Source organism: Prionailurus bengalensis, chromosome B4, assembly GCF_016509475.1.
Source record: "Prionailurus bengalensis isolate Pbe53 chromosome B4, Fcat_Pben_1.1_paternal_pri, whole genome shotgun sequence".
In the NCBI taxonomy this organism is placed as follows: domain Eukaryota; kingdom Metazoa; phylum Chordata; class Mammalia; order Carnivora; family Felidae; genus Prionailurus; species Prionailurus bengalensis.
In genome coordinates, this window is record NC_057358.1 from 54279035 (window position 1) to 54304736 (window position 25702).

Sequence of the window (25702 nt, forward strand, 5' to 3'; positions counted from 1 at the left end):
CCCCTCTTTCCAGCAGACCCTGCCTCCTCCATCCCTTGCCTCCCTCCCTAACACACTTTCCCCAACACACACACACACACACACACACACACACACACACACACACACACATTTCCTCCTCATCTGGCTCACATTCACATTCTCAAGATCATACACTTACTGAGAGCTCAGACTTATCTGAACCTCTCCTCTCCATTTTCTTGCTCCTTAATAACTAAATGAGTATCATTCTCCTTGTCTCCTAGGAAACTTTCTAGACTTGTCTTCTTCCATCTTCCTCCCTTGGTCATTGCCAGTCTCCCATCATCTGAGTCATGGGCCTGGTCCAGTTGCCCTTGACCAACTCAGCTCACAAACATTTTCACCCAGAGCATGTGCTACGGAGCACCCAGAGCTCTCTGCCTTGGCTCTTAGCCTCATCTTACCAGCTGCCAGGAGCTCCCACACGGTAGGGCCCCTGCTCCTCCCTCTGGGTCTCCCCTCACTGCCCAGCACACACAGAGGGTAGAGTGTGTGACTCACTGATTCTTCTCCCTAGAAGAAAGGAGGGAACTGAGGAAGAAACCCAAGCAGGGACATCATCTGAGCCTACACTGCCCTTTGAGGTTTAGTGTCAGGGAAGTGGGAAGTTGGAGAGAATCCATCTCTAGTGGGGCAGTGCTTTCATTTAGAGATCCCAGGATACCTGTGTGTGTACGCGTGTGTGTGCATGTGTGTGTATGTGCTCGCACACTTCTAAAATGCATGAGGCATGGAATAAATTCATTGTATTTAAAAACAAGAGACAGGCAAGGTCACCCTAAAAAGCACTTACTGACTGCCTCCCCACCTCCCACAGGGCTGTTTCATCCCAGCCCAGCCTCTTTGGGGAGACAGATACCTTGCTTGTTTCCTTCTTTCCCCTCATGTGCTTCTCAACAGACTGTCTCTCTCCTTGCCTCTCTCTCCCTCCTGCAGTGAGAGGCGCCTTCCCTTTCCCTGTGTCTCTGCACGCCTGCCTCCATCATATTCCTTCTCCTCCACTCTCTCCCTCTGTCTTCTGTCCATTTCTCTACTCCCTGTTGCACTCTCAGTTTCTCTCCCTCTGATCTCAGTAGGGGCTCTGCCTTTTCTTCTGCATCTCACTCTTTCTCTAACTTTCATCTTGTTTCTGTTCTCTCCCCCTCCCCCTCCACTGCTCAGAGCAGTCCTTCAGGAGGGTTGTGGCATCTCCTTCAGAACCAGAGGATTCTGCCGTTTTGTATGAAGCTCTGAATTGTTGTGTTCCTGCCACACACACACACACACACACACACACACACACACACACCAGCGGAGCCTTTGACTCAGAGTCTGCATCTCACCCTCTGCAACCTCTACCTGCCCGTTTTCACTGCCTCCCCCTCTGGTCCCCACCTCTTCCTTTTCATTCTCTGTCTCCCTCTCCCTCACTCTCTGTGTGCACTTTCCTGACTACCTCCTCAGCCCTGGTCCCATGTCCATGGGCCTGTCTTTGGCTCTGGGTCCGTGATTTTCAGAGCCCTGAAGTTGGGTCAAACTCCTGTTTCTGAGTCCATGTCTGCCTCTGTTATCTCTGGCCTCTGAGCATCTCTCTGACTGTCTTGGATCTTTCGCTTTGCTCTCTGGGTGCTGCTCTCTTTCCCCTCTCCTGTCTCTGAGTCTGGATCCTTGTCTCTCCATTCCACTGCCTATTGTCTTCCTCTGTTGACTGCATGTCTGTGTCTCTTAGACTCTTCATGGTGTTCATAGCAGCTCTGCCTTATTGGGCCCTCTCTGTCAGGCGTGGCTTGAATCTACTGTATTTTCTTCCTGCTCCTATCCTTGTCCCTATCTGTCCTCTTCTCTGCTTCCCAGTGCTGCCCTGCAGTTCCTGGAGTAGGCTGGTGGGGAGGGAGTAAAGGCAACTGGTAAGGCAGACTTTCATGTGGAAGATGGATGACTGGACTATCAGGATGTACCTTGGGCTCTCACTTCAGCACTCTCATCTAACATTCTCCAGGACTTTAGATTCGGATCACCTCCCTTGCCTCTTGTGCTGGACAGCCAGGTCCTGAGACTTGGCCCCTCCCCTTCCCAGTTCATCCACTGGGAGCCATTGGAAATTCTGGGAGGGCATTCAAAGTCCCATTAGGCCAGGTATCTATGTATCTGGAGCATTCTATGAGAAGAGGAGTGAGGAGTGGCAGGAGGCCCACTGAAGGTGCTTTGTTAGAGGGGGTTAGGGTTGTGCAGAACAGAAAGCTTGGGAGCTTTGCCTCTGGATCTTGGGAGAAACTAACCAGTGGATCCTTCCATCCCTGAGATAGATGCATTTGGTACAATTAATCCAGGGAGGATATGTGGCTGGTCTTCAAATAGAAGGGGAACAAAAAGTGTATGTCCTTCTATTATACCCTCATGGCACCTGTAACCCTTCTTTGTACATAGAAAGTTCTCAATAAAGTCATTGGCTTGTATTTCACCAAGTATCCTAAAGTAAGCACCTAAATCAGTAGAACTCAATCCCTTTCAATATTGTTCCCACCCCATCCCCCACTCACTCACTCCCAGCAAGTCAGTATCTGAAGCCAGGACAGTTTCCCCTGCCAAGCTTTCCAAGTACCCCAGTGATCATGGAACTCCAGCTCAAATCCCAGTCATTCCAACCCATTCTCCTCCATCACTTACTTCATGTCCCTTCCTCCTCTTCAACCCTCTTATCCACTCAATGCAACTTGCCCCCTGGGTGTCTCCCCAAAGACAGATACTCACTAATTAGCACTGAGCACTATAAGGGAAGGGTTAAGGGCAGCCTGGTGGGTGGAACAGAATTCCAGAGCTAGCAGATAAGGAGGTCCGTCAGCATCTGTCAAATATTCCATCTCTCTCCAGCATCCCTGGCTCCTGACAATCCATCTCTCTGCTGAGTCTGATGGACAGAGCTTAGGCGCAATTTTGGCAAAGACCAGTCTGCTCCGGACCCATTTTCTCCAGGATCGTCACTACTCCTGATATCTTTCTTTGAAATCTCTGAAGACTTTGGAATCTGAGGTTTATATGAAACCCAAGGATGGAGAGAAATTGCTCTTTAAGCTCAATATCCTGATACCATACCCTTGTCTCCACTGCACATCCCTAAAGCAGAACTTAAAATTTCAGATGGCAAAGGAGGGAAATCTCAGAAAGACTATCCTAGCCTTAAGGAGGTCCCGAGTGCCTCCCAAAACCAGGGAAAATGGCAGGCAGGCAGAAGATGCTCTTAGACAAAGATCTCTCCTTGTGATATAAGCCATTTCCACCAGGGAGTAGTTACTCAGCCCTGAGCCTTTGAGGGGGAACCTTCTCAGAGGCAACCTGTGAAGAACTCAGGGCCACAAGAGGGCGGCAGAGAATGGCTCTCCCTGCAGAGCCAGTCCTGGGCCTTAGGATCTGGGTAAGGGCTGGGCTGTCCAGGTGAGGGGAGTCTGGCTCCAGTAATAACTTAGGAGTTTCTGAATTCTGGAACGTCCTTCTGCAGACTTTTCCACTGACATCCCTTATCCTCTTTGGCCCCTGAAATGCCATCACCCACTCTAGACTCCTTCCCTTTTCTGGTCCCAGCACTGGGGCTGCTGGCACACAAGGTCAGATGACATTCCAGCTCACAAAGGTGACGCTTCACAGGATCCCAGCTGATAACTAGAGCCAGAACTTGAACACACATTTTCTTGCTTCCCAGAACAGGGGTCTTCCCATTTGTGCTGACTGCTGCTCATAACAGAAAAGCACACTTCATAGGCCCCAGTGGCAAGCCAGCGCACAACCCATGGTTTAAAAATCAAGGTCAAGGGGCGCCTGAGTGGCTCAGTTGGCTGAGCCTCTGATTTCAGCTCAAGTCATGATCTCACAGTTTGTGAGTTCAAGCCCTGCTTTGGGCTTGCTGCTATCAGTGCAGAGAAAGCTTCAGATCTTCTGTGCCCCTCTCTGTCTGCCCCTTCCCCACTCATGCTCTCTCTGTCTCTCTCAAAAATAAGTAAAACATTAAAAAATCAATGCCAATCAAAAAGAATGAAATCTTGCCATTTGCAACTACGTGGATGGAACTGGAGGGTATTATGCTAAGTGAAATTAGTCAGAGAAAGACACAAATCATGACTTCACTCATATAAGACTTTAAGAGACAAAACAGATGAACATAGAGAAGGGAAACAAAAATAATATAAAAACAGGGAGGGGGACAAAACAGAAGAGACTCATAAGTATGGAGAACAAACTGAGGGTTACTGGAGGGATTGTGGGAGGGGGGATGGGCTAAATGGGTAAGGGGCATTGGGAATCTACTCCTGAAATCATTGTTTCACTATATGCTAACTAATTTGGACGTAAATTAAAAAATAAATAAATAAAATAAAATAAAATAAATACATTAAAAAAGTAAAAAATCAATGTCAAAGCTACACCCTTCTCCATGTGATACTTGTTTATGTACGTGGCTGGTGCACGCAGGACTTTAACCATGGAGCACAGGCATATACACCACAACACCATGCTGTGTACACCCTTACCGTCAGCACACACACTCCTCTTCCCCTCAGAATCTCACAGCCCCTGCCCTTCTCTTCCTACTTCCTGAGCTGCAAGAGGAACTTCTCTTCATTTATCATTTGCTCTTTGCCCTGTGTTTCCAGAATGTCCTCAAAGATGCAGACAGGGAAGCACTTTCCCAGTCTAACCTAGTCCCTCCTACCACAGCCTCTTCTCATGTTTCCCCCCCTGCACAGCTTGAAGTGCAAGGAAGACAGAGGGAAAATTAGTGGTCCCTGAGCTTTCTTCCCCATGTAATATATGTTTACATACATGACTGGTGCACACAGGACTTTAACCACAGAACACAGACACGTACACCACAAACACTGTGCTGTGCATACCCTCACCCTCAACACACACACCCCTCTGCCCCTCAGAGTCCCACAGCCCCTGACCCTCTCTTCCTACTTCCTGAGCTGCAAGAGGAACTTCTCTTCATTCATCATTTTCTCTTTGTCCTGTGTTTCCAGAGCTCCTCAAAGCTGCACTCAGGGAAGTACTTTCCAGTTCTAATCTCATCCCTGTTTGGCATGGCAGACTTTGGAGTCACAGGGGAAACAGAGGGAAAACCGTTGGTTTCTGAACTTGCTTCTCTGAATCTGCCCTGTTAATCATGGCCCTCCTTCCCAGGAAATGTCTGACCCATCTGTGACCCACCAGCTTTAGCCCACATCCTCTCAGTGTCCCTACACTCTGTACCCATGTCCCTATCCAGAAGAAACTACTTCCATGCTTGGAGGAGGGGGTGCTGGGATCTATTTCACAAACTCATTCTGGGCTTATCTGGAATGCAGTACAAGAAGATTCGAGTTAGACTCAGTAAGAACTTCCCAGAACAAATGGTTGAAAGATAGCTTGTGTGAAACTCAGAAAGAATGCATACATGGCCTTCTCAGAGTACTCAAGAGACAAGAACTTGGTTTGGACCTGTCTGGGTAGTACTGACTAGAGATAGAGGTTTTCAGTGTGATTCTGGTCATCCCAGCCTCAGGAGGTAGCACAAACTCATACATTACAAGCAGGCATGCACACCCAAACTTATACACTCTCATATACTCATCAAATATACCTATTGCACAGAACTTGAACTGCCCACTGCAGATTTCCCCACAGGTGCCCTAAGTAAAAATTGCCAGTTGGGAATAAATTGATTAACTTTTAGTGGAGACAGGTACAACATATTCCATATTAAAGCTAACTGAAGTTTGTTGGTTTAATTGAAATAGATACATATGTAGCATTATCTGCATTAATATAATAATTTTAGGCAGAGGGGCCAAGATGGTGGAACAGCACAGAAGTTTTTTTGCATCTCTTGTCCCTGAAATACAGCCAGATCAACACTAAACCATCCTGCACACCTAGAAAATGGATTGAGGATTAACACAACAATCTTCACAACCTGAACCAGAGAACTCAGCAGTGTGCAGCACAGAGAGGAGAACTGGGGGGAGAGAGAAGCCATGGAGGGTAGGGAGCTATTTTTGCTTGCAGAGAGAGGATGAAGATGGCAGTAGAGTATGAAAGCAGCTGGAGAGAAAAGAAAGAGTACACAAGGGACTGAACAAAAAAGGGAAAAAGGAGAAAGGAGAGGGTTTAAATTCCATTAAGACTCTATAAACAGGGAGCGCAGAGTCTGAAACTCTGCAGATCAATACCTGGTGGAGCTCTGATGGGAAGGGTGAATCCCCAAGAGTGGAGAGTGATGTCTGAGGGGTCCATGGGCCACATGGAGAGAGGCAGTTCCCCTGCTGGGAGGACATTTAGTAGAGGCTGTGAGGCCATCCCATAGGCAAAGTTCCCAGCGGACCCCAGAAAACAGCCACATTGGCTGGTGCTAGAATGAGGACGTTAAGGGGGGAAGCCTGGTGCCAGATGTGTGTTGTAATTTTCCATAATCCCTGAAATGCTGCTGCTACACAATCGTGTGAACTTTTTCCAGGGCGGGCTGGCCCCCCTGCCACAGTCTCTGGACACTGGCAGAAGCTCAGTCCTGAGAACGTTCCTGGGTGTGGCTGGCACCTGGCCATTGCTCAGTGAGACTCTCCTCCAGAAGGTCTGAGATGGTCAAAGCTGCAGTCCCTCAGAAGTGAGGGGTTAGGAAACACAGCTGCATCTGAGATAAAGCTCAGGAGGAGGATGCTGCCTGACAACCTGATTGCTTGGTCACAGACAGTGTAAAAGCAGGGAGTGGATGGAAGCCAGAAACAAAGGAGGGGTGTGTGATTGCTGGTCAGGGAGAGCACAGAGTTCTGACACTAGAGAATGCGTAGCTGGGTGACATTATTTTCACCTTTCTTGTGCATGCGCATACACACCTACATATGCCACTACAATCCACCACAGTAGCCTAAGCAGCGCCATCTAGTGGAGAACAGAGTCCTTACACTAAGCCCTGCACAACTGAGCCAACCTCACTCTTCAGGAACCCCACAAGTCTCTCTGCCTCCATAGTTTATGGACTATAAAATTATTTGTAGTTTGACTTCTAAGGGGAAAGCGATGTAATTTCAATCATATTTCAGTCTCTTTGCTGGTCCATCTATTCAATTTTCTTTTCTTTTTTTTTCTTATTCTCAAATATGGAAAGAGAAAAAATTTATTTTTATTTTCCATTTTATTAGAAGTATTTTCTTTAATTTTTTCTACTATACTTTTTTACTTTTTTTGCAAATTTTTCAAATACTATTTTACTTCCATCATTTCATTGTATTCTATTTCATTGTATTCATTTTTTATAATTTTCATTTTTTTCTTTCTTTTTTTCCCTTTTCTTTTGTTTGTTTGTTTTTTATCTTTCCCTTTTTTCTCTAATCTAGCAAGCTCCTTTCAACAACCAGAGCAAAACACACCTAGGATCTACCATCATTTATTTGATTTTTTTTGTGTTGTTTTAATTTTTTTAATTTTATTTTTTTACCTTATTTCTTTTCTTCCTTCAAAATTATGAAACAAAGGAATTCACCCCAAAAGAAAGAGCAGGAAGAAATGGCAGCCAGGGAATTAACAAACACAGATACAAGCAAGATGTCTGAAACAGAATTTAGAATCATGATCATAAGAATACTAGCTGGGGTGAAAACAGCTTAGAATCCCTTTCTGCAGAGATAAAAGCTAGTTAGGATGAAATAAAAATACTATAACTGAACTGTGATCTCGAATGGAGGCCATGGTGTCAAGGATGGATAAAGTAAAGCAGCAAATCAGTGATATAAAAGACAAATGTATGGAGAACCATGAAGCAGGAAAAAAAAAAAAAGAAGGAGACTAAAACAAAAGAGCATGATTTAAGAATTAGAGAAATCAGCGTATCATTAAAAAGGAACAACATTAGACATAAGGGTCCCAGAAGATGAAGAGAGAGAAAAAGGGGTAGAAGGGTTATGTGAGCAAATTATAGTGGAAAACTTTCCTAACCAGGGGGAAGACACAGACATCAAAATCCAGGAAGCACAGAGGACTCTTATTACATTCAACAAAAACCGACCATCAACAAGGGATATCAAAATTTGTCAAATTCAAATCACAAAATACTCAGGCAAGGAAAGAAAGGCATCATTAAAGCAGCAAGGGGAAAAAAGTCCTTAACATACAAGGGAAGATAGATCAGGTTTGCAGCAGACCTATCCACAGAAACTTGGCAGGCCAGAAAGGAGTGGCAGGATATATTCAATGTGATGAATTGGAAAAACATGCAGCCAAGAATTCTTTATCCAGCAAGACTGTCATTCAAAATAGGAGAGATAAAAATTTGCGTTGGGTAGTATAGACATTTTAACAATATTTGTTCTTCCAAATCTATGAGCATGGAATGCTTTTCCATTTCTTTGTTTCCTCTATGGTTTCTTTCATAGTGTTCTGTAGTTTTCAGAGTACATATATTTTACCACTTTAGTTAGGTTTGTTCCTAGGTATCTTATGGTCAACTAATCTTTGACAAAGCAGGAAAGGATATCCAATGCAAAAAGACAGTACTTTCAACAAACGGTGTTGGGAAAACTAGATGGTTACATGCAGAAGAATGAACCTAGACGACATTCTTACACCATATGCAAAAATAAATTCAAAATGGATGAAAGACCTAAATGTAAGACAGGAACACATCAAAATCCTAGAGTGGAACGCAGGTAACAACCTCTTTGACCTCAACTGCAGCAACTTCTTACTACACACATTGCTGAAGGCAAACATGAACTATTGGGACTTCGTCAAGATAAAAAGCTTCTGCACAGCAAAGAAAACAATCAACAAAACTGAAAAGCAGCCTATGGAATGGGAGATGTTTTCATTTCTGATTAAGCGTTAGTATCTAACATCTATAAATAACTTACCAAACTCAACACTCAAAAAACAAATAATCCAGTGAAGAAATGGACAGAGGACATGAATAGACACTTTTCCAAAGAAAACAACCAGATGGCTAACAGACACATGAAAAGATGCTCAACATAACTCATCATCAGGGAAATACAAGTCAAAACCACAATGAGATACCACTTCACACCTGTCAGAATGGCTAGAATTAACAACATAGAGAAAAACAGATGTTGGCGAGGATGCAGAGAAAAAGGAAACTTCTTGCACTGTTGGTGGGAATGCAAACTGGTGCAGCCATTCTTAACAATATGGAGGTTCCCCAAAAAATGAAAATAGAACTACCCTATCATCCAGCAATTAAGCTATTAGGTATTTACCTGAAGGATACAAAAATACATATTTGCAGGGATACATGTATCCCGACATTTATAGCAGCATTATCAATAGCCAGACTATGGAGAGAGCCCAAATGTACATTGAGTAATGAATGGATAAAGAAGATGTGAGAATACACACACACACACACACACACACACACACACACACAGTGGAATACTACTGAAACATCAAAAAGAATAAAATCTTGCTTTTTGCAATGACATGGATGGAGCTAGAATGAATTATGCTAAGTGAAATAAGTCAATCAGAGAAACAAAAATATATTATTTTACTCATATGTGGAATTTAAGAGAAAAAACAGATGAACATATGGGAAGGTGGGAGAGAAGGTGGGGGAATCAAACCACAGGAGATTCCTGATGATAGAGAACAAACTGAGAGTTGTTGGAGGGAGGTGGGTGGGGGATGGGCTAGATAGATGATGGGTAATAAAGAGGGAAGCTGTGATGAGCACTAGGTGTTGTATGTAAGTGATGAATCACTGAATTCTATCCTAAAACCAATATTGCACAGTATGTTAACTAAAATTTAAATTAAAAAAAAGGCAAAGTTTCCTTGGATTGTTGCTCTGCTCTTAATAAGAAATTCTATAGAAGATTTTTTTTGTTTCCTTTGTCTGCCAGAAAACCAATGTTTCTATGTTTTGCATTTATCTGGTCTTTGATTACTTAAGAGGACTAAAACTTCTCAATAGTAAAGGAGCTAAGTTATGCTAACAACTATAAAACTTTATGGAGAACCTCTTATTGTCAGCTTCATTAAATAGATAATTAAATATTAAGTTTTATAATGATCTGTAATCCTATTTAGGTGTGTGCTTTAGAACTTTCTGAGGTTGAACAAATTTCCTAAGATTCGAATTCTCAATTAAATCTTTTTGACTAATCAGGCTGATTCATTTGGTGTGTTAATTACATGGGAAGCCTTATCAAACACAATGATAATAAACCTTCTTAGGTTGTGTTGTATGGGTACATACTGTAACTGTTCTAGAAAATATAGGAAATTCCTGAAGTTTTATTTTTTAATGTTTACTTATTTTTGAGAGAGAGAGAGAGAGAGAGAGAGAGAGAGAGCGCAAACAAGGCAGGGGGTGGGGGAGGGGACAAAAAGAGAGGGAGACACAGAATCTGAAGAAGGCTCCAGGTTCTGAGCTGTCAGTACAGAGCCTAATGCAGGGCTTGAATCCATGAACTGTGAGATCATGACCTGAGCTGAAGACAGACGCTCAACAGATTAAGCCACCCAGGTGCCCAGAAATTACTGAAATTTTAATATGTTCAGGTATAGGGTCATCACTTGATATTCTAATTAGGAAATGTGTTCACAGAAATACTGGATTTCCTCATCAACTGCATTATAGTGAACTCTCATCAGATCTTGAACCATATCCATTTTTGAGTGTTTCATTATTTATATTTATTGTTCTGATGCTCTTGCAAAATGTGTTTTGTCTTCAAGGAAATTCACGTAAAGGATTTTTGACAGATATAGGGTTTTGATATCTTTAAAATCACAAAACTAGGGGCGCCTGGGTGGCGCAGTCGGTTAAGCGTCCGACTTCAGCCAGGTCACGATCTCGCGGTCCGTGAGTTCGAGCCCCGCGTCAGGCTCTGGGCTGATGGCTCAGAGCCTGGAGCCTGTTTCCGATTCTGTGTCTCCCTCTCTCTCTGCCCCTCCCCCGTTCATGCTCTGTCTCTCTCTGTCCCAAAAATAAATAAACGTTGAAAAAAAAATAAATAAATAAAATCACAAAACTAAACTGGGTAAGACTTTCTGGAACTAATGGAAAATCTCATTCAAACAGAACAATACTTAGTAACATGAGACTGTATGAATTGAGGAAGATGATTAGTTTTTGTGATTCTTGTTGGAAACTGCTGGTTCTGTACATCGGCTCTATCAGATCTAAAGAGACTTTCTTTTAAGATATCTAAGACATGACAAAATACTGTTTTGTGAGAAAATTTAACAATTTTAGCTTTTCTCTCTACCTGAAACACTCTAGAGCTCAGGTACTCCTGGTATTTTTTTCTTTCATGGCAATTGCAGTTGTCTGCATAAGTTCAACAAGAATCTGTTCTCCTTATAACGGGACACCACTGGAAACATTAGTTACTTCACAAGGGCTTTGACATAATGTCATGTTTGAGAGAGACATGCATAGACTCAGATATGACCAGACAGGTTTAATGAACTAAGGTTGACTTTATGAATCCAATAAAGACCTTTGGAAGTGTTGGCCTGATGGCTTCCTTACAGAGCTCCCAGCAGCCTTACCAGGTGAGTACAGAAAGTAAAGATCATCGTTTCCTGGCAGGTTCATGACACCTCAAGATATTTGGGGGATCTCTAGAAGAATTCACCCAAGTCTACAGGTATTAGAGGCAGGTATTATGTCAAGTAGTGGGCTTGTCTTCAAGCCTGGAGAGGCTTTTAAAAGTTCAATCTACAGATTCCTTATGAAAAGTTCCAGTGAATCATATTTGAAAGAATCTATAAGGTCAATAACTATTCTTGCTGAGTTTATGTAAATAATTAGGTAAACTTTGTTAAAATGGGACTTGTTTTTCAAATAAAGTAGTCTTAACTTGGCTCTCTTTGGAAATGAGGATGATTTTAGAGAGAAAAATTATGTTTCAATAATACACTTTTGTGAATGTTAAATTCTAGTTCTGATTAATTACATTAACATTCTTTGAAAGTTTGTTGTCTGCCTAAGCTAGACAACTTGAGGGAAACTTCAAATACTTGCCACAATAGTTCACGTATAGACAATCTTCATGCTTGTCACTCTATGGGGACAATAACACTCCATGGGCATTTGATTACTTGAAGAACTGAACAATAGGTTAGACTCCCAAAAAATTGGGTAATTCGGCTATCACCTTGACCAGATCTATGTGACTGGGATAACCAAATTGCTCCTTAAAATCTGAAGTGTACCTCACTCCTTGGGGTAACTGTGAACTTGCAGAAGTAGTGGATGGCCTCACTTTCCTTATGACTGGATAGAGGATGCACTTGGAAACACTCATATTTCCAGACAAAACTTCTCCCACTTCCAATGAGTCCTCATAATTATTATATTGTTAAGGCTAGACATAAGGCAAAGAGGGCTGCGTGATCCTTTAATCTAACCAAATTGTTTGTAAGTCTCTGTCATGTGCACCTCAGCCCCATCTACTAGGGAAGATTGATCAGCAAGAATTTCAGCTACTTTTTCAGTGTCTATCAGGATCTTCCTGATGCCTGGCCAACCATGCCTCTTGCTGTGTCCAAAGCCCACTTTCTCACAGATGCTTCCCTTAAATATCATCTTCCTCTCTCTTCAAAGTTGGAGTCATAGATAAAGAAGGCTGAGAGGAATAAGAGAAGTGAAATGCCCCAGAAAGAAAGCAAGAAGAACTGGCCATATAGGGAGTGAAGAGGAGTTACAAGGATGGGAGAGAGTGGGGGAGAAGTTGCAAGGGGAGAATCAAAAGACTGAAGAAGCAAGAGTAGAGGGAGTGAAATGTATAGGACCTTGTCCCCAACTCTACCAAGGAGGCCAGGGCCTTTGTGAGGAGGGAAACATTTGCTCTTGAGCTACCAACCAAACTATTTTTTAACAACAGGAATCAAGGCTCAGTAAAGGTGTGAAAGTTCCAGGTGCCAGTCTCACATTCCTGTTACCCACTCCCAAGCCTTTCCTAAGATGACTACTGCTCTGCAGGACACAGAAACTAAAACTACCAATTGTGCCAGGAGGAGGGGGCCAGGAAAGTAGTCAAGGGAAGACCCTGAAATGAAAGAACTAGGTGAAGGCTGCCAGGAGGTTAGCAGACTGCATGCTCTTCACAGCCTTCGTTGTCTTCAACCTTGGAGCAGAGATCCAGGTATGGCTTGGGAGGGTGTCTCCAAAGTAACTCAGGAGATATCTTTCCCCTCACTCAAAGCCTGAAAATGTTGACTAGGTCCACTATGAAGTACAGAGCTTAGAACCCACTGAGACAGAGGTGGGAGATGAAAGGGAGTCTCTATGACAGCAATTTGCCTCTCTTTATGTGTATTTCTGTCTCCATCTCTCCCAGCTTCTCACATACTGGTGCATCATTTCAGAGACTTCCACTTTGATTTGTCACCATGTGTCTAGCAAGATAAAATCTCTTAACGCCTGTTGTGCTTGCCAACTCCTAGGCTGGAAAAAAGAGGACAGGATCCATCCTGAGGCAAGGGGAGGGCCCTGACTTCTTCTCTGCCTAAGGCAGGGGGAAGGTTGGGAAGTTGGACTAAAGAAGAAACCAGTCTTAAGGCTGGGTTGACAAAAATGCTTCCTGGTGGGAAGGCTGTTCTTCTCATTCTTATTAATTTTATTATATTTTTCTTCAGGTTAGAAATTGAATTAACTTATAATCATAGAAGGGTAAATATATGACAGTGACTATAAAGACCTTTCCAGACCTCCTTATTTAAAGAATATTTCCTATTATTCTTTATCACAATACCAAGATTATTTCCTTTGGATGTTTATTATACTCTGTAATTACTTGAACTATGGTTTTTTTGCTTATTCTCTATTTCCCAAGAGAAAAAAAAACCCTATATTTGAATGACAACAAGAATGAATGATGAATAAATATGGTATATGTGAACAAATCTACTGGTTGGATAAAAATTTCCTTATAATATGATCCATACCTGAAAGTATCATGTCCAGACCTATATTAATAGTATCCTTAATCAGTATTCATAATGACCCTATTCTACATCTCTATCCATGGCTTCTTTATCTACAGCTGTACACCATGCATGAAAGTTATTTAACAATTTTTTAGCTCTGTGTTAAGCCCTATGGAGGAATATAAAAATATACAGGATGCAGTTTACCCACTCCAGAAGCTTACAGTTGAATGAAGGAGAAAGGGAAGATACAGTAACACAACTGAGGACAATGAGCTATGGTAAGACTGACATAAAGGAGTAGAGGAAGTCAAAGGAAATAAATTTCTTCTTATGTGGATTATCCAGAAAAGCATGGGTAGGAGGTAATATTTAAAGTGGACAGTGATCATTGTGCAGAATTTTAGTAGTCAGAGGTTAAGAGGAAGGAATACCAAGGAAAAGACATAGCTACTGAGAAGGATTTCTTGACTTTTGGCATCATTTGATATTGAACTTCTCTTGATCAATAGAGAGTGAAGTACAGAGACCAGTAAAATTCAAGAAAAAGCTGCAAAAGCTGGAGACTTTGAATACAGAAAACAGGACCCAGGACCTGATTCCCAGCTTCTTTTGCACCTGATCACACTGAAGGGATGTAGGTTTCAAAAGAGACAAGATATCCATTATGCCTCCATCTATATGTCTCCCATCTCTTTTCTCCCCCCACTGTGTTATTAACAATGAAATTATTTCTTAATATAATCACTGAAAGATCACAAAGCACAGAAAAGCATATTCTACACAAATTAAGTCAGGTAATTTGCATATCTTGGGAAAGGAAGAAATCTCTCCTCCTTTCATCTCCATAGTCAATTTTCCTCCACCTTCTGACATTATATGTCAATAAATATTTGTATTTTCTCCTTCTCTGGACAAGAGATGCTGTGAAATGTCTGATGTAAAGTAAAGTTTATCATAAAATCCCTCATAAAAAAGTCCAGCAATGGCATTGGAAGGTGGGGGAGGGGGTTCCTGTGCTGTGTCTGCCTTCAAACCACATGCAGGTCATACCACCTCCTGCTTCCAGGAGCTTTGCTGCAGGTTTTCTAAAGATGTAAACAGAGACATTCAACTCCTCTTACCTTGCATTTGTCAAATTCATTGCTTTCTATGAAATTAGTTTAACAAAGTACCAGTTTCTCATAATGTCAACTCTAGTATCCTTAGTTAGTATATTTTTAATTCTCCTCTTTCTGGGATGACTCAAATAGTCTCACGTGGAAGTAAAGAAGTAAATAAAGTGGCTTCTTTTATTATCTTCTGTCAGGGGGTTGGAGGAGAGGAGATGGTTACCTGGGTGGTGTACATACAAGAGTGGCTGTGTATTAGGCTAGAAAGTAAAAGACAGGAAGGGATTGCCTTGTGGCTGCTACTTCTCTTTCTCTACAAACCTCCTCTGATTGTAGAAGATTTATAGGAGCTCCAAAGAAGCCCAGCATCTTCACCATAAACTTCACAGAAGAAAACTCATTGAGTTCCCCCTTGAAAGGAGATGAAAAGTGAAAATCAGGATTTGGTACAAACTCACAGACCAGGGCCAGGAAAGGAAGGAGGCCAGTTCTTTATAGCTAGTTGAAGTCCTTCAGGATTTGTGTACATGCACACACACACACACACACACACACACACACACACACATGCATGCACATAGGTATGCACACACCATACCCAAATACTCTAACAAATATGGTCATGTTTATAGTCCTACCAAGAAAAGTGTACCCCTCCTCCTTGTGTACACCACTCTCTGGTGCTTATTTCCACACAAATTCAATAACATATGTCCACATATCTGGCACATACACATGACTCTCAATGAGGTGCTTTATGAATATAATATATTGAGCCTCAACCCCTTCCAGACTACAGGGTGGGGCACAGTGAAGGTTAATGAGAGAATGTACGAGTATAAGCTTGCATTTGTCACTAAATGTGTCTCTGACTACATGCCACAAAACAAATATAATTTTTTTTCATTATTCACTATTTTGCATTATCCATTGTCTTTCAATTATCTCTATACCACCAAGTTTCAGTGATCATCTATCCCTTACTGAGCTGCTACTTCATGAAGAGGGGTTAGTGGCATGAGCTTTGCTCAACCTTGGTACAAATGTTAGCTTCACTACTCACTTTGCACAAATTACTTCACTGTTCTTTGTACCTTTCTGAGGCTTAGTTTCAAATTTTGTAAGGTAAGCATAACAATACTCAAATCATACACTTTTGTATTAAATAGGTGATCATGTGAAGTGTTTGGAAAAAAAAGTATAGGCTATAGTACTCAGCAAATGATAGCTATATTTTTATCATCACTTTGTTGGCATTGGAGATACAAAGAAGTAATACATAAAAGAGACGTTTTCTTTTCAGAGGTTTTTAAATCTCATCAATGACACAAGATAAATACATGGAGAGAGGAAGAACATGGAAACCCATAGCTGTTTACTTGAGTCCAAACATGCAACTTTTTCTCCTAAATCAAATCCCTGTTGACACTTTGTAGGAGATTTGGATGCTCTAATAAGATTTTTATTCTGTAATTCATCACTCCCATGCCTCACAGCCTAACATACACCACATGTCTATCCCAGTTTTTCACTTAACAAGTTGAGTGGAGAACTCTTGGGATAAAAAATATTTTGAGAGTGTATTTTCTATATTTCCCTGTTTCTGGGCAGGAGACCACCTGAGGCATTCCAAACCCTAGTGAAACAGCCATGCACACAGTGAGAGTGCCTGCACCTTCCCATCCCTCCCTCCTATGGAAGACCCCATACTTAAATATAATAGAAAACACTGGCCTTTCTATGCCAACCATAAAACCCTGAGTGCTTCAAGAAAGATGCATACTTTCCCAGGCTGGACCCAGTCTCATCTTCAAAGATCCCCTGCAATCAGGTAGAGCAGGTTGGGCCTTCTATCAGTTTCACTACTTCTGGCCCCTCCCCACATCCCATGGGAATAGATGGAACAGGACCATGGGAGGACATGTCAGGCATTCTCGTTCCCTGGGACATATTTTCCCTGTTGCTCTTTGAATGAACAAAGAGCTTACTGTTGGGTCTACAGGAAGGGGAGAAGCTACTCCTTGCCCTGAACATGACTCCACTCTGATAGAACAGACAGGACAGTCACCAGGACTCAGGCCTGCTACACAAAGGCAAAACTAGAAGTGCCTGAGTACAGTTCTAGATGGGGTATGGATCTAGATAAACTTAGATATAGTTCTGGATGGAGAGAAATGCTTTTTGTCGAGGAAGTCTCCCAGAAAATAGTTTTCAAGGACTAGCACAGTGCTAGCCTGAAAGGAAGAAAAATTTTCTGTAGCAGAGAAATGTGTAAGGCCCAATTCAATTTAACATGAATTTATTATATACTCATTATGTTCCTGAAGCCCACCTGGATGCTCTGGGGGAGTAAACAAGATACACTCCTTGGGCCTCATGGGTGGCTCAGTCAGCTAAGCTTCTGACTCTTAATTTTGGCTCAGGTCTTGGTCTCAGAGTTCATGGGATCAAGCCTCTCTTTGGCTCTGCAATGACAGCACTGAGACTGCTTGGGATTCTCTCTCTCTCTCTCTCTCTCTCTCTCTGCCCCTTCCCCACTCACTCTCACTCTCTCAAAATAAATAAAATTAATAGAAAAAAAAGATACACTCCTTACCTGTGATCTACAATCAGGAACAAAATAAAGAAAATAAAGACACTCAGATAACTGTGGTACTTTATTTTTTCATTCCAGCTTTACTAAGGTATAATTGACATAAAATTATAAAATATTTAACATGTACATTGTGGTGATTTGATAGACATATGCATTGTGAAATGATTCACTATGATTTCCTCACTGTGAAAGGATTAAAGATGGTATTTTAATCTAAATGTTAGATTAAGTGAAGATAAGTGTTCAAAGGTACCTTTGCTTTCCTCACTTCATCTTTACATGTGGAGGAGCTTCAGCTGGAGCTTTGGTTTTCAAAGAGTGATCCCTAGAACCTCAGCATCAGCATCTCCTGAGAATTTGTTAGAAGTACAAGTTTTGGGCTCCATCCAGACCTACTGAATTCCAAATGCTAGGGGTGAGGCCCAGCAATCTTTGTTTTCACAAGCCCTCCAGGTATGGGACACCTGCTGAAGGCTGAGTACTACTGAACAGAGAACTATTCCTGGACTCCACCTCTGCCTCCCTCACCATGACTTTCATTAGTGAGTTGAAGAGACAGACAGCACTGGGAATATCCAGCTCAGCCTCTTCCAGTTTTTTGTTGATTTTCTTTTTTTATTTAGTGCTAAGTTGCCCAAAGCACAACTCTCTTGCTCAAACAAGAGAAAATCTAATAAAAGCAGACTCTCTCATGTGGTAGGAAGCAGGTGGTGCTCAGCACTACTAGGGATGAGGTTCTTTGAAAGAATTAACAAAATTGACAAACCACTAGCCACTTTGATCAAAAAGAAAAAGGAAAGGACCCAAATAAATAAAATCAAAAATGAAAGAGGAGAGATCACAACCAACACAGCAGATATAACAACAATAATAAGAGACTATTATGAGCAATTATACTCCAATAAAATGGGCAATCTGGAAGAAATGGACAAATTACTAGAAACATATACACTACCAAAACCGAAACAGAAAGAAATAGAAAATTTGAACAGACCCATACCCAGTAAGGAAATCGAATTAGTAATAAAAATCTCCCCCCAAAAAAGCATCCAGGGCCAGATAGCTTTCCAGGGGAATTCTACTAAACATTTAAGGAAGAGTTAACACTTACTCTCTTGAAGGTGTTCCAAAAAATAGAAATAGAAGGAAAAATTCCAAACTCATTCTATGAAGCCAGCATGACCTTGATTCCAAAACCAGACAGAGACCCCACTAAAAAAGGAGAACTATAGACCAATTTCCCTAGTGAACATGGATGCAAAAATCCTCAACAAGATATTACCCAACCGGATCCAACAATACATATATATATATATATATATATATATATATATATATATATACACACACACACACACACACATACATATATACATATATATACATATATATGTATATATGTATATGTGTATATATGTATATATATATGTGTGTATATATATATATATATATATATATTTATATATATGTATATATTCACCACGACCAAGTGGGATTTATACGTGGGATGCAGGGCTGGTTCAATATCTGCAAAACAATCAATGAGCTTCATCACATCAAAAAAAGAAAGGAAAAGAACTATATGATCCTCTCAATAGATGCAGAGAAAGCATTTGACAAAATACAGCATTTTTCTTGATAAAAACCTTCAAGAAAGTAGGAATAGAAGGATCATACCTCGAGATCATAAAAGCCATATATGAACGACCCAATGCTAATATCATACTCAATGGGGAAAAACTGAGAGGTTTCTTCCTAAGGTCAGGAACAAGACAGGGACCTGTCACCACTCTCACCACTGTCATTCAACATAGTATTGTAAGTCTTAGCCTCTCCAATCAGACAACACAAAGAAATAAAAGACATCCAAATTGGCCAGGAGTTCAAACTTTCACTCTTCACAGATAACATGATACTCTATATGGAAAACCCAAAAAATTCCACCAAAAAAGTGTTAAAACTGATTCATGAATTCAGCAAAGTTGCAGGATATAAAATCAATGCACAGAAATCAGTTGCGTTCCTATACACCAACAATGAAGCAACAGAAAAAGAAATCAAGGAATTGATCCCATTTACAATTGCACCAAAACCCATAAAATAGTTAGGAATATATCTAACCAAAGAGGTGAAAAATCTATATGCTGAAAACTATAGAAAGCTTATGAAAGAAATGGAAGAAGACACAAAAAAATAGAAAAAGACTCCAAGCTCCTGAATAGGAAGAACAAATATTGTTAAAATGTCAATACTACCCAAAGCAATCTACATATTCAATTCAATCCCTATCAAAATAACACCAGAATTCTTCACAGAGCTGGAACAAATAATCCTAAAATTTGTATGGGACAAGAAAAGACCCTGACTAGCCAAAGCAATCTTGAAAAAGAAAACCAAAGCAGGAGGCATCACAATCCCAGACTTCAAGCTATACTACAAAGCTGTAATCATCAAGAGAGTATGGTACTGGCACAAAAACACACTCAGATCAATGGAACAGAATAGAGAACCCAGAAATGGACCCACAAATGTATGGCCAACTAATCCTTGCAAAGCAGGAAAGAATATCCTATGGAATAAAAATAGTCTCCTTAGCAAGTGGTGCTGGGAAAACTGGACAAAGACATGAAGAAGAATGAACCTGGACCACTTTCTTACCAATGTAAGACAGGAAGCCATCAAAATCCTCGAGGAGAAAGAAGGCAAAAACCTCTTTAATCTTGGCCGCAGCAACTTCTTACTCAACACATCTCCAAAGGCAAGGGAAACAAAAGCAAAAATGAACAACTAGGACCTCATCAAAATAAAAAGCTGCACAGTGAAAGAAACAATCAGCAAAACTAAAAGGCAACCAACGGAATGGGAGAAGATTTGTGAATGACATGAGATAAAAGGTTAGTATCCAAAATCTATAAAGAATTTATCCAACTCAACACCCAAAAAACAAATAATCCAGTGAAGAAATGGGCAAAAGACATGAATACACACTTCTCCAAAGAAGACATTCAGATGGCCAACCGACATGAAAAAATGCTCAACTTCACTCATCATCAGGAAATGCAAATCAAAACCACAATGAGATACCACCTGACACCTGTCAGAATGGCCAACATTAACAACTCAGGCGATGACGGATGTTGGTGAGGATGCGGAGAAAGAGGATCTCTTTTGCATTGTTGGTGGCAATACAAGCTGATGAAGCCACTCAGGAAAACAGTATGGAGGTTCTTCAAAAAAACTAAAAATAGAACTACCCTAGGACCCAGCAATTGCACTACTAGTTATTTATCCATGGGATCCAGGTGTGCTATTTCAAAGGAACACATGCACCCCAATGTTTATAGCAGCACTATCAACAATAGCCAAAGTATGGAAGGAGCCCAAATGTCCATCGATGGATGAGTGGATAAAGAAGATGTGGTGTATATATACAATGGATTATTACTCGGCAATCAAAAAGAATGAAATCTTGCCATTTGCAGCTACGTGGATGGAACTGGAGGGTATTATGCTAAGTTAAATTAGTCGGAGAAAGACAAATATTATATGACTTCTCATATGATGACTTTAAGAGACAAAACAGATGAATCTAAGGGAAGGGAAACAAAAATAATATAAAAACATGGAGGGGGACAAAACATAAGAGACTCATAAAAATGGAGAACAATCAGAGGGTTACTGGAGGGTTTGTGGGAGGTGGGATGGGCTACATGGGTAAGGGGCACTATGGAATCTACTCCTGAAATTATTGTTGCAGTATATGCTAACTAACTGGGATGTAAATTAAAAAAAATAATAATAATTTAAAAAAACGAAATAAAATATAGCCTCATTAATGTCAGAGGCCATTTTCATCTTTTTTATTTCAGTTTTTTCTAGGTATTTTATTTCTAATATACAGGGTTATTATATGCTCCATGTCTACTATATAATGATTCAACAATTCCACACATTTCTCATTGTAATTAAGACAAGTGTGCTCTTGGGGAGCCTGGGTGGCTCAGTCGGTTAAGCATCCGACTTCGGCTCAGGTCATGATCTCACAGTCTGTGGGTTCAGCCCCGCATCAGGCTCTGTGCTGACAGCTCAGATCCTGGAGCCTGCTTCCAATTCTTTGTCTCCCTCTCTCTCTGCCCCTCCCCTGCTCATCCTTTGTCTCTCTCTGTCACAAAAATAAATAAAAACATTAAAAAATTAAAAAAAAAGACAAGTGTGCTTTTAATTCCTTTTATCTATTTCACCTATTCCCCTGCTTACCTCCCCTTTGGCAACCACCAGTATTTTTTTTCCTGTATTTAGGAGTCTGGAGTGGATTTTTAAAAATTTTTTTATGTGTTGTTTTCCTTAAAGATTGTTTTATTTCTTAAATTCCACATAGGGTGAAAACATATGGTATTTTTTTCTCTGACTGACTTATTTTATTTAGCATTATACTTTGTAGGTTCATCCATGTTATTAAAAATGGCAAGATTCCATTCCTTTTAGTGGCCAAGTAATATTCCACTGTGTGTATTGGGTGAGTAATATTCCATCGTGTGTGTGTGTGTGTGTGTGTGTGTGTGTGTGTATCTCACACCTTGATCCATTCATATATCAATAGACACTTGTATACTTTGGTTGCATTCATTTCCTGGTTTTGGTATATAATGCTGCAATAAACATAGGGTTGCATATATCTTTTCAAATTCATGTAACTAAAAAGCTTTTGCAACAGAAATGGAAACCATAAACAAAACAAAAGGCAACCTACTGAATGGGAGAAGATATTTCCAAATGATATATCCAAAAAAAAGTTTAATATAAAATACATAAATATCTTATATAACTCAACACCAAAAAAACCAAATAATCAAAGTAAGAAATCCAAATTAAAAAAATAATTCAGCATAGGACATGAATTGAATTTTCCCAAAGAAGAAATAGATGGCCAAAGACATAAGAAAAGGTACTAGCATCACTAATCATCAGGAAAATGTAAATTGAAATCACTGTGAGATATATCTTTACACCTGTAAGAATGGATAAAATAAAAAATACAAAATAACTAGTGTTGTTGAGGAAATTGAGAAAAAGGAGCCCTCACACATTGTTGGTGGGAATGTAAATTGGTACAGCTACTATGGAAAGCAGTATGGAGCTTCCTCAAAAAATTAAAATACATACCATACAATCCAGTAATTATGCTACTGGATGTATTTTAAAGTAATCCCTATACCCAATGAGGAGCTCAATCTCACCACTGTGAGATCAAAAGTTGCATGCTCTACTGACTGAGCAACCAGGTGCCCCTCCCCCAGCTACTGAATATTTAACCAAATAAAATGAAAATAATTTTAAAATTTTTAATATTTATTTATTTTTGAGAGAGAGAGAGAGAGAGCATGCATAAGTAAGGTATGTTCAGAGAGAGAGGGAGACACAGAATCTGAAGCAGGCTCCAGGCTGTGAGCTGTCAGCACAGACCTGATGTGGGGCTCAAACTCACGGACTGTGAGATTATGACCTGAATCAAAGTTGGATGCTTAACTGACTGAGTGACCCAGGCACCCCTAGTTTTTTTAATATTTTTTTAAAAGCCAGTAAACAACTATAGACATAATTAACAAATATACAAGTAAGAAATAATAAAGAAGAAAGAGCAAAGCCACATCCTTCATTCCACAATAAATACAGAGCTCTATTAGTGTTCCCCCACATCAGCATCCCATGGGAGACCTAACATTCTATGTGCTCAAAAATACTCTCCACTATTATGCAAAGGGACCAGACTGCATTCAGGTGTTATTTTATCAAGCAGAATATGTACTGGCACTGCTGAGTTCAAGGTCTACAGTTTTGGCCTTAACTTAGGGGGGGTTAATAGACCAGGCTGTGCTGGATCCCATAGCTGAAGTAGATAGCAAACCCAATCAGCGTCCAGACACCAAATCGGGCCTAGGTGGCAGCTGTCATCTGCATCATAAGGTAAACATTCATGAAGATGCTCAGTAGTGGGAGAAGAGGCAGAGCAGGGACCTTAAAGTGAAGGGAACTGGAGCTCTGAGGCTGTCTCCAGACGACCCCAGTAAGCCCAGTGATGAGCACCAGGAGCAGCACAACCACTGAAATCCACACTGGGTCTCCAGAAAGCAGAATTGGCCACTGGGCCAGCACCAAGCCAAGAAGAATTAGCAGCAGAGCAAGCAGTGAGGAGCAAACACGGACAAAATGGCCAGAGAGTGGAGTGGGGGTGGGGCTGCCTGGAAAAAGTAGTCCTTGTAGAGTTAGCCTCTCTGCTGCCGGTCCATTCTCCTCCTGAACCATTGGTTCATTTCCTCCACTCTGCTGATATCGAAGATGAGAACACAAAGAGCAACCAGGGAGTAAGCTAGCAGAGACTCAAGTGACCTGAGGTCCACAAGATCAGTGAGTTCCAAGAAGAATGCCATGTTTGCTGCAATAATACTAAATATCACAGAAGCCATGATGCGGGAGTATGAGCCAGTACACACTCTAGCAAGGACAGGGAACAGGAGGCCATCTTTTGCCATCATGTGTATCAACCGACGAATGGGGAACATAAAGCTCAAAAGGCTGGCAGAAAGACCACAGAAAAATCCAAAAGCTACAACATAGTACGCAAGTACCCAGCCAATAAGCAAAAATGCCTCAGGCAAGGTACTCCCACGTTGAAGCTGATAGTAAGGCACCATAAGCGTAAGTGCTGAGGAGACACCAAAATACAGCACAAAGCAGATGAACAGTGAAATCATAATGCCCATGGGGGATGGAACACTGGGAATTCTGCTCTTTCTTGACTGTTGTAAGAACGATGCTGAAACCTATAAATGCATAGAAACAGGTAGCTGTTCCACGGAGAATCCCCTCAAAGCCAAATGGCACAAATCCTCCAGAGCCCAGAGGGCCCAAGCTTGAGGTGTCATTGAGTCCAGCTTTTACATAGTCATCTTCTGTGAGTTTCCAGTTTTGCAGGTCTCCCTTAATGAAGCCAGAGATGATGACAAAACCAAGAACCAAAAGTTTCACCAATGTAATCACTTTGGCAACCAGGAAAAATGTATGAAATGGCAGTCTGCAATTTGATGAGCAACAACATTAGGCCCACAACAATGAAGCCTAGATATTCTGCAAGTACTTGGGGAACATGAGGTGAGATGTTCTCATTAAGAGTCTGAGCGATCTGGTTCCCAATCAGGTTGGCAAAAACTAAGGTCCAGGCACAGGCCACAATGGCTGTATCAGCAACAAAGGAGAGGATGAGGTTCCAGCCACTGAGGAAAGCCCAGAGTTCACCTATAGTGACAAAGCTGTAGAGATATGCAGAGCCAGAACGGGGAACCTGGGTATGGGCACTAATCTCTGCATAGCACAGCCCAGCCAACACAGAAGATAGGCCAGCCACCAAAAAGCAGATTACAATGGATGGCCCTGCTTGACTGCTAGCCACCTCACCAGCCAGGACATACACACCTATACCCACTGTGTGGCCCACACCGAGGGCAGCTAAATCCAGAGTGCTCAGGTGGATGTTAACTTGAATCCCATGCTCTGTTGGCGTATTTTTGCGTACAAGCTTTTGAAAAAATCTGCGAAGTATCTGATAAAGCATTCTAGCTGGAATTGAAGAAGATTCTAGGATCAGACAGCTGTATCAAGCCCATGTAGTCTGGGATGAGTCTGGGATCATGTTTGGTGAGGCTGAATTAAGCTAAGTCGAGTTGGGGCTGCCACAGTCCATTGGTCAGGCCTCAAAGATCCTGTTTTGTATTTCTTCTGGTGTCTGTCATCCCTCCATAATGCCTAAATAAACAATAAATTCATACTGAACAATTGTGTTCAACCAGGCAACAAAAGCTCAGAAGTCCAACATCACTTGTTGAGCACAAATATAGAAACTGACACTAAAGACATCGTAGAAAAGTCAACCCTGCTTTCTCCCCTGAAAAACTGCAAAATACTTCCCAACATTTCCATCTTTACACACCATATGACATAATCTCACATGGGTTCAACTAACTCATGTAGCTTCATGTACTAATTAAGCTGTAAGACACAACAGGGTTTGAATTTA

The 25702-nt window shown here is 41.2% G+C and overlaps 1 pseudogene; it reads right to left on the reverse strand.

Annotated features, from left to right (window-relative positions):
- Positions 1–23203: 23203 nt before the first annotated feature.
- On the reverse strand, positions 23204–25479 carry LOC122473063 (annotated as a pseudogene).
- Positions 25480–25702: the final 223 nt, after the last annotated feature.